Source organism: Berghia stephanieae, chromosome 4 (genome assembly GCF_034508935.2).
Source record: "Berghia stephanieae isolate SIO BIC M18660-M18661 chromosome 4, UCSD_Bste_1.3, whole genome shotgun sequence".
Classification (NCBI taxonomy): domain Eukaryota; kingdom Metazoa; phylum Mollusca; class Gastropoda; order Nudibranchia; family Aeolidiidae; genus Berghia; species Berghia stephanieae.
In genome coordinates, this window is record NC_088363.1 from 33,739,246 (window position 1) to 33,749,245 (window position 10,000).

Here is a 10,000-nt window from a genome sequence, read left to right on the forward strand (position 1 = left end):
GAGTAGGGCAGTTAACTGGTTAAATTCAAGCGCAACGATTGCCATTTATTTGTTCACCCGAAACGTCACTATATCGATGCCGTATCGATACCATTTTGATGTGATGGGTGTGAAATTAAAACAATTACATGACAATGATTACCTTGGAACATTTCGGAATAAAACATTATGAAATTTTTTTTGGGTTCAATGATGTCCTTCTCTCTTTCTTTCTTTCTTTCGTATATTCTTTCTATATTTCGTTTGGCTTTCTGTCTTAATCTAAAATACACGTGTTTAAGATGTCGCCAGATAACAAGTCCTTCTAACTTCGATCAATTAAAACGACTCTAATTTTGGCATATACTCTCAAACCTGGGACTTCGCGAAGTTCCAGGTTTGAGAGTTTTCGCCAAAGATGAGGGTAATTTTAATCGATCGATATTAGAAGGAGGAATTCTATGGTCGACAATTTAGATACGTGTATTTCCAGAGTGAAAAACAAAAAAATGAAGTGAACGGAAAAGTTTCGGAGGACAGCAGAGAATAAAAACTTTTGTGGCGACGGGGAGTCTGACCGTAGCCTTACAGTGATCAAAAAATGACGCCAAAAGACAAGTCTTTGTCCACACATTGTCAGTTGTATTCAATAGTTCAACCAATGGAATCAATTGTTTTCTTAAACATCACTAACGACAATTTACTAAACGCCGCACAAATCTAAAGAATGACGTCAAAATAAATGCTGGCGCGGAAATATTGACCTAATAGTAATACTGTAGCAAACGCCAAGGAAGAAAGAAAAACAAAAACAAAAACAGAATTAAAAAGCAAAACAATAAACAACAAACCAAGAAGGACAGAAAAACCCAACAAAAAAGCAACAAAAAAAACCCCAAACAAAACAAAAATAAAAACAAACAAACAAAAAAGAAACAAGAAAAGAAACGACAGGAACACAAAACAAACAAAAACACATTGCCAATTCACTTTTCCTGACCACGTAAAAATTGCCGGCCGTTTCTTTTTTTTTACTCTTCTTCCCATCCAGATTCCACTTTGTTAGTGATTTCAGAAGAGCTTTTTTGTTTGTTTGTTCCATCATGCATACGTCTTTAAAAATTCTTTATAAATTATACTAAAACCTGTATAGATTCAATTATCAACTCGGTTTACAATACGAGGTTTGCGCATAACGAGTGAAATAAAAAAAAACTGTACTAAGATAAACCAAAGTTTGCCGTTTTTGTTTAAATCCAATCCATAATATTCCATATTGCTCAAAACTGTTGATGGAGGTAATTTTAAGTTCTTATTGTCACTTAATTAGGTTATAGTATCGTATATATACTGATCAAGTACCTTGGGTTATTGTGAAAAGTTGAAATAATAGATAGTTATGATTTTGATGTTCAAGAACAGACGTGTTTGTTAACTCATTGATTTAATATATTATTATAAGCCCACAACATGACACTTATTATTCGTTATGCCCGCCGTGTACCTATTTGCATGTCTATAACCAAAGTTGTCATGATATCATTGTTGCAACGGAAGTACTCTCAACCCGACGCACAATCTCGTCCTTTCCAACAATGGTAAATCGAGCCTAGAATTGCGTTCACTCATCAGACCGGCTATTATGGTCTCCTAGGTTCAACCCGAAGGTAACTACTTACCTGCCGTACACAGGAAAAAAAATCTCGTATTCATAAATTTGGTCAGAAAACAATTCGTTCTTCAAATAACGATCAATTTAAATGACCCTCATCTTGAAAAAAAAAACAAAAGCAACTTCTCTCAAACCGGGATTTCCAGAGTACGGCAGCTAACTGTTTAAATTTGAAAGTGAAAGATTTAAAGTAAAAACTGAAAGAGAATGTTGATGTTAAAGACTCAGCAATTCAGCGTGTCGCCTTGTCACAAAATCTATTGAACAACTCATCTGATCTTTGTTTCACATACCAGAAAAAATGATAATGATAATAGTAATAATATTTATGATAACAATAATAATAATAATAATAATAATAATAATAATAATAATAATAATAATAATAATAATAATAATAACAACAACAATAATAATAATAATAATAATAATAATAATAATGAGAATAATGATAATAATAATAATATAATAATAATAATAATATTAATAATAATAATAATAATAATAATAATAATAATAATAATAATATAATAATAAATAATAATAATAATAAATAATAAATAATAATAATTAAAATAATGAATAATAATAATAATAATAATAATAATAATAATAATAATAATAATAATAATAATAATAATAATGATAATATAATAATAATAATAATAATAATAATAATAATAATAATAATAATAATAATAATAATAATAATAATATATAATAATAAAATAATATAATAATAATAATAATAAATAATAATAATAATAATAATTATAATAATAATAATAAAAATAATAATAATAATAATAATAATAATAATAATAATAATAATAATAATATAATAATAATAATAATAATAATAATAATAATAATAATATAATAATAATAATAATAATAATAATAATAATAATAATAATAATAATAATAATAAAAATATAATAATAATAAATAAATAATAATATAATAATAATAATAAAATATAATAATAATATAAATAATAATAATAATAATAATATATAATATATAATATATAATAATAGATATTATTCATAATAGATGTAATTTTATTAGTTAATATGTTATAACTTATTGATAACTATATTACTATTGTACATGTTATATTTCTACTCCTTCCATTCTCTCTCTCTCCTCTCTCTCTCTCTCTCTCTCTCTCTCCTCTCTCTTTCCTCCTCTCCTCTCTCTCTCCCTCCTCCCTCTCTCTCTCGTCTTCTCTCTCTCTCTCTCTTTCTCTTTCTCTTTCTTTCTCCTATCTTTCTTCCACGTATGGGATTACACATCATAAATAGATGCATTTCGTATTCAATTTGTTACAATTGTTGTAATCGACACCAAATATTACCATAATTATCAATTGGTCAATAAATCTAACATTAAATAAATCAATCAGTCGACCAATCAATACATCGGCCCTTGGTTTTGCTGTACCATATGAAATATGCAACATGTTTATTGCTGATGGAACGAACGTTGATTTGTTTTATATTGTTGGTAATTGCTAATGCTTTCCTTTCTATTACTTTTCCATGAATTCTTTCTACTTCATCAAGAGGATGGTTTATAATTTTTGCTGTCACTTTGATAGATTTTGAAACTTTTGATTTATCTTTAAGTCGGCATCCGCCAAAACATTTCGTGCAGCGAAACTTAACACTTTTAATGAACGAGTCATAAACTCTTAATATAGTTTTCTTCCCTACTTGAAATGTTCTCAATTTCCTTTGGATGTATAATAGTATAGATGCATAGGACTGGGCGAGTCACGCAGGTTTGGGGACATCCGTTCGACAACGTTGTTTTGTTGGAGATATGTTCACCCAATTTGACACACTGTGCTCTATGGGGTCAAAAACTCTTTGTACCATTTAATAAGGTAGTTTGGAATATCCATGAGGCACTACTTTTGAACCAAAATACCTGTGTTCATCGCCTTAAAAGTTGACGAAAAGTCGACATACAGGGTTCTGGCGTAATTCGAGGACGTTTGGTCAAGATGGTTTGCGATCAAATTTGTGGCGGTTAAAAGTGCGTCTTCTACACTGTGATGTTGCTGGTATGCAATTGATACGGATCTAGCAATTTCAGGTCATATCATATTTGTAGGAGCTCACATTTGAATTTTTTTTCTAAACATTTCTTGACAAGCGATGTAAGCGCCACTGGGCGGAGGTCGTTCAATATGGATGAACAACGCATTTTTGGAACTGTAAGGACAATCGATGCTTTCCAAATTACTGGCACTGATTGTTCATCGATTGACCTTTGAAATAGTTTTCTATATGGTATAGCCAGCTGTTGGTGACAATTTTTCAAAATAGTCCCGGTAATGTTGTCTGGTCCTGGCGCTTTATGTTCTTTACATCGGAACTTTTAGTCTACTCCTCCCATTTGCTTTGTCATCTCCCATGCTTTCCTTGCGCAGCCAGATTTCAATTGTCGCTCCATTTTGTTTTTGTATTCAACCTTTTCTTCTTTCATTTTTTTCTGGTTTTTTTTCTTTTTTTCAACTTCTAGTTTAATGTCACCACTCACATAGGCAAACTTCTTTCCATTGAGAATATATTTCAGTCGTTTTGTAACCGATGGCTTATTGTTAATAAATATCCTAATTTCGTTTTTTTCCACGCACAAATCCACACAAAATGTAATATGACATGTCACAGCTTCAGTCCATTCACCATTACAGTCTCCTTCTGCCATTAATGTCTCCCACTGAGTAGAGTCAAAACCGCCATTCAGCCACTGGATTGCCTCTGGAGTCCAGAAATTGCGATATACGACTGTTGGTTTCTCACTTTTTAATTTAGAGATATACGTAGGTATTAAGTGAATTGTGTTATGATCAGATGTGGCTATCGGTTGTTTTCGTAGCGCTTTGTAGGCGTTCTTTATATTGCAATAGTACAGGTCAATCATGTTGTTTCGTCGTGTTTTGCAGGTGACGAACTGTTCTAGTCCACCTATGGGCCTGACAGTGATTATGATCACCACCAATAATTAGTGGACTGTCCGGGTGGCGTAGTAGTAATGACGATACATGCTAATTTAGTAATCGATATGCTTTATCAATTTTAGCGCTAGGTGGAATATAAAAATTACACAATGATCACAACCCGAAACTCCCGAGGCAAGTGATGTGGACATAGAGAAAAAGAAAGTTGTTCAATATCAGGAGTGTCGATTTGATCTTTTATATTTACAATTTTACACCAGCTAACATTCACGTATATGCCCAGCCTCCCCCTATGTTATTCCCCACTTATGCGTCTCTGTCCTTTCTGTACAAATTAAAATTTGCCAAATCAATGGGTAGGGTGCAAAACTATCGTAAGTTGAGTTACGATAGTTTTGCACTGAGAGATATGTTGTGCGTTGTAATACTGCGCACCTTATGTCAAATCGACATTCTTATCGCATTAAAAGCAAATAAGTTATTCAAATTTGAATCTTATCTAAACGGTTACGCATTTGTGAAAATAAGGCTATCGTAACTTAACTTAAGATAGTCTTAATACCAGTTTTTACTTTTCCCTTCAAACTTATGTAACTAAGAGTTACGATAGTTTCTTTGCCAATACGTGTCAAACGTGTTAAACATAAAATTGTTTGTTTGTACAGAGATACGATAGTATCTTTGCCAAATAAATGTCGAACTGTTTAAGATAAAACTGTTTATTTGTTTCTTTATTTATAGCTGTAAACAATGCTTTGGATCATTAAATAGCACCCGTTGCTCGCTTCTCAATGTTAATCTCAGCCCGTAGAAAGGTATCAAAATCATAGTTTATATGTGTACAAAACATAAATGCCTAACAAAATCTTTGATTTTTTCATAGCTTTTATATTAAGATTTTAATCTATGACTTCTGCAGTAATTCATATCCCAGCAAAACATTTTAAATCTTCAGGGGATTAAATGACTGGATCTGGGGCTCAAACATAGACCATTTCAATGATCAACAACTGATCTCTCAACAAATTGGTGCTTGGATAAGTCAATTATATTCGGTCACTTTGATGAGGAAAAAGATAATCATTGCCCATTCTGATAGATTAATTCATTGGTATTCTATTTGTCCCTAAATGTTGTCCACGCTTAGTTTGCTTCAATAGCTCATAAAAAGGTATCAAGACATAAGATGCTATATATCATTCATAATTAAGTCAATTGTATTAAAATAAAAACGGAAGACAGTAGACGGTCCACTAAGGAATTCCCTCTTTCGATTGATGATTTAAAAAGAATGAGTCCTTCTTTGACCCCGGTGATCAAGACGAAACCTTTTGTTCATCTACCTTCTTTCGACCACGTAGCCTCCCTATTAATTAAAATTTATTTCTAATTTCAACCATTTTGGAGTAAAGACATAGTTCTTGCATGGTATCAAACAGCGAAAATCCGAAAATAATTGTCCACTTTTTATACTGCCACGCTCCCGATCGCCGATCGCCTCGAAAAATATTAAGCTGTTGAATGCAACTCACGAGTGTTTTTCTTTTGTGGCCAGGGTCACGCTATAGATAGTTCGAAGATGACGTCACTCAGGCCTTTGTTATTGTTTTTGCCATCCGCGTTTGTGAGTTGTTCTCACTAAATAGTAGACAGATTGCGCGTCAGGGCGCTAACGGGGCCGATTAGAGATAGACGAAGATTGGGATTGTTTGGAAGCTTTAACCCTTTGCCCACTAATCATTATGACATCCGAAATGCTATCGCCTTCTACATCTACGCCAGAATAGAAAGAGAGGGTGGAGCCTACCATGATATAACATTTTATGGATCCCTAATTTCATCATATCAGTTCTGTCCACTGACAGGTGGGTGGATATCGCTTTCCAGAACTTATGTCCTTATATGAAATCCTGAGTTTTTGGCCAATCAACGGATTGCTCTTTTGATAGCTCTGTGTAACCATGAACTTTTATAGTCTGGTTAATACAGTTTAGTGAGAACAACTCACAAACGCGGATGGCAAAAACAATAACAAAGGCATGAGTGACGTCATCTTCGAACTATCTATACTTTCGGATGGCAATGTTGTGAACTCCTTGGCCAAGCGCATTCTATCTATAAGTTAACGATGGCTCCGGTTGTATCAATACATGGAATTTGTGACACACATTCAAACGTGCTCGGACAGGCATGGTTGGTTGTTTATAAACAACAACGTGAATGAAATATACCTCTCTTTGATCATTGTTATTGTTTTTGTATCGCCAGATGGATGACTAGTTATGACACGATTTCTCTAATCATAATATGAACGTTAAGTTTCCACAAATTTTTCTGTGCTTGTTCTATAGATAGTTCGAAGATGACGTCACTCAGGTCTTTGTTATTGTTTTTTTGCCATCCGCGTTTATGAGTAATGCTCACTGAACTGTATTACCCGACTATAAACGTTCATGGATACACACAGTTTTGTGTTTTGGTCTGTTATACTTCCGGATGGCAAAGTTATGAGCTTCTTAGACAAGCGCATACTATCTATTGATCAAGCGGGAGAATAGTGGGTATTTTACTAAGACATTTACCATCGATAGTAGAACTTGTGAAGTTTACTATGTTTACCAATCACTGTCATTGTTTAAAATATAACGACTGTCCGAGAGGCGTGGTTATCTATGTGTCTATTGTTTTCGTTGTTTTGTGTGGATTGTGAGTTAGTTTTGTTCACTCTCAAAACCCACCAAACCTTTTATGATTTAAATAAATAAATAAAAATAATAATAATAATAATAATAATAATAATAATAATAATAATAATAATAATAATAATAATAATAATATGATGATGCTAATAATACTACTACTTACTACTACTACTACTATACTACTACTACTACTACTACTACTACTACTACTACTACTACTACTATACTACTACTACTACTACTACTACTATAATAATAATAATAATAATAATAATAATAATAGTGTAATAATAAAAATAAAAATAATATTATAATAATAATAATAATAATAATAATAATAATAATAATAATAAATAATAATAATAATAATGATGATGATGATAAAATAATAATAATAATAATAATAATAATAATAATATAATAATAATAATAATAATAGTGTAATAAAAATAATAATAATAATAAAAATAATAATAATAATAATAAAATAATAATAATAATAATAATAATAATAATAATAATAATAATAATAATAATAAATAATAATAATAATAATAATAAGAAGAAAGAAGAAGAAGAAGAAGAAGAGAAGAAGAAGAAGAAGAAGAAGAAGAAGAAGAAGAAGAAGAAGAAGAAGAAGAAAGAAGAAAAGAAGAAAAGAAGAAGAAGAAGAAGAAGAGAAGAGAGAAGAAGAAGAAGAAGAAGAAGAAGAAGAAGAAGAAGAAGAAGAAGAAGAAGAAAGAAGAAGAAGAAGAAGAAGAAGAAGAAGAAGAAGAGAAGAAGAAGAAGAGAAGAAAAGAAGAAAGAAGAAGAAGAAGAAGAAGAAGAAAGAAGAAGAAGGAAGGAAGAAAAGAGAAGAAGAGAAGAAGAAAAGAAGAAGAAGAAGAAGAAGAAGAAGAAGAAGAAGAAGAAGAAGAAGAAAGAAGAAGAAGAGAAGAAGAAGAGAAGAAGAAGAAGAAGAAGAAGAGAAGAAGAAGAAGAAGAAGAAAAGAGAAAAGAAGAAGAAGAAGAGAAGAAGAAGAAGAAGAAGAAGAAGAAGAAGAAGAAGAAGACGAAGACAAGAAGAAGAGAAGAAGTGAAGAGAGAATGAATAAGAGAAGTAAGAATGAGAAGAAGAAGAAGAAGAAGAGAAGAAGAACGAAGAACGAAGATAGAAAAGAAAAAATGTTTAAGAAGAAGGAGAAGAAGAATGAAGAGTTATTGACAATGAGGGGACATTTACATATAGTCTTTTCGTCGAAACAAGCGCTGTGAAGTGTAACTCATATTAATGTTTCTATAATGGCACAAATAGGTGTGACAATCGATAGTGAACTCATTGTCTCATAGATTAATAAATGAAAACTGTTTCGAAACGTCCAATAATTGGTGACTAATGGTGACGGATTTCATACGTTTTTCGTAAAATGGATTCAATCCAATAAGCGGTTGATTATCACTTTGGATACGGAGTATTGCTCTAAAGGATCGCAACCAGTATCTAGTATGCTCTCGCCTGATCAATAATAATAACCAGACCTACCAAGTCACTCCTAGATGGACTGGGGGTCAAAAAAAAATATCGAGTATATCCGGGGTCGATCTTGGTCCCTTTGCATGTGAGGCTGTACTCTCCCAACTGATCTATCAGACTGAATCAATTTAAAACATTTACTTTGAATGCAAGTTTGTAAATTAAAGATAAAATTCAATATAGAGCATTAACTTTGATTCACAATTTATAAGTTAAAGAAAAAATTCAATTTGAAACTAATATTTTGACTCAAAGTTTATAAGTTAAAGATAAGACTCAATTTAAGACAATTGCTTTGACTCAAAGTTTATAGATAGTTCGAAGATGACGTCACTCAGATCTTTGTTATTGATTTTTTGCCATCCGCGTTTATGAGTAATGCTCACTGAACTGTATTAACCCGAATATAAACGTTCATGGATACAAACAATGTTGTGTGTTGGTCCGTTATACTTCCGGATGGCAATGTTATGCTTCTTAGCCAAGCGCATACTATCTATAAGTTATGGATAAGATTCAATTCAGAGCATCAGATCCATGTCGCCATGATACAGTTGTGGAACTCTGGGTCACATTTCATCCATCGTGGCTGTGCTTTGAACACGTTGCCGGTCAGCTGTCCCCACGAATAACGATCCTCTGCGGTGTGAATGGATTATGAATTGCTTTTAAAATAACTTTTGGCCATTTTTGGCTTATTTAGAAAGGTCATTCTTTGTTGCCTCTAGCTCTCTTTCCTTCGATCAACCCAGATGAAACCAACATTTCTATTCCGTCTCTTTTCCACACATGTCCCAGAATCCGTAACTGCCTCTTTCTGATGGTATCGATCAACATTCGTCCCTTTCTTAACTTAGCCAACACTTCCTCGTTCGTATACTTGTATGTCCACGATAGCCTCAACATTCATCTATACATCCACATCTGAAGCGCCTCTAACCTCCTTTTACATTCTTTGTCAAGCGTCCACGTTTCACAACCGTATAAAAGTGTACTTATAACATATGTAAGTACCAAACTTTAAAATAACTGCACCTTCAGTAAATTTGGTAAAGACTGCGTCTTTGAAAAATATTCTTTGTTGCAATGAGAGCTTATGACATGAAACCAATCCAACCCATTAAACACCGTTCATGAAGCGAGTGCCCCACAAGTAGTAAACC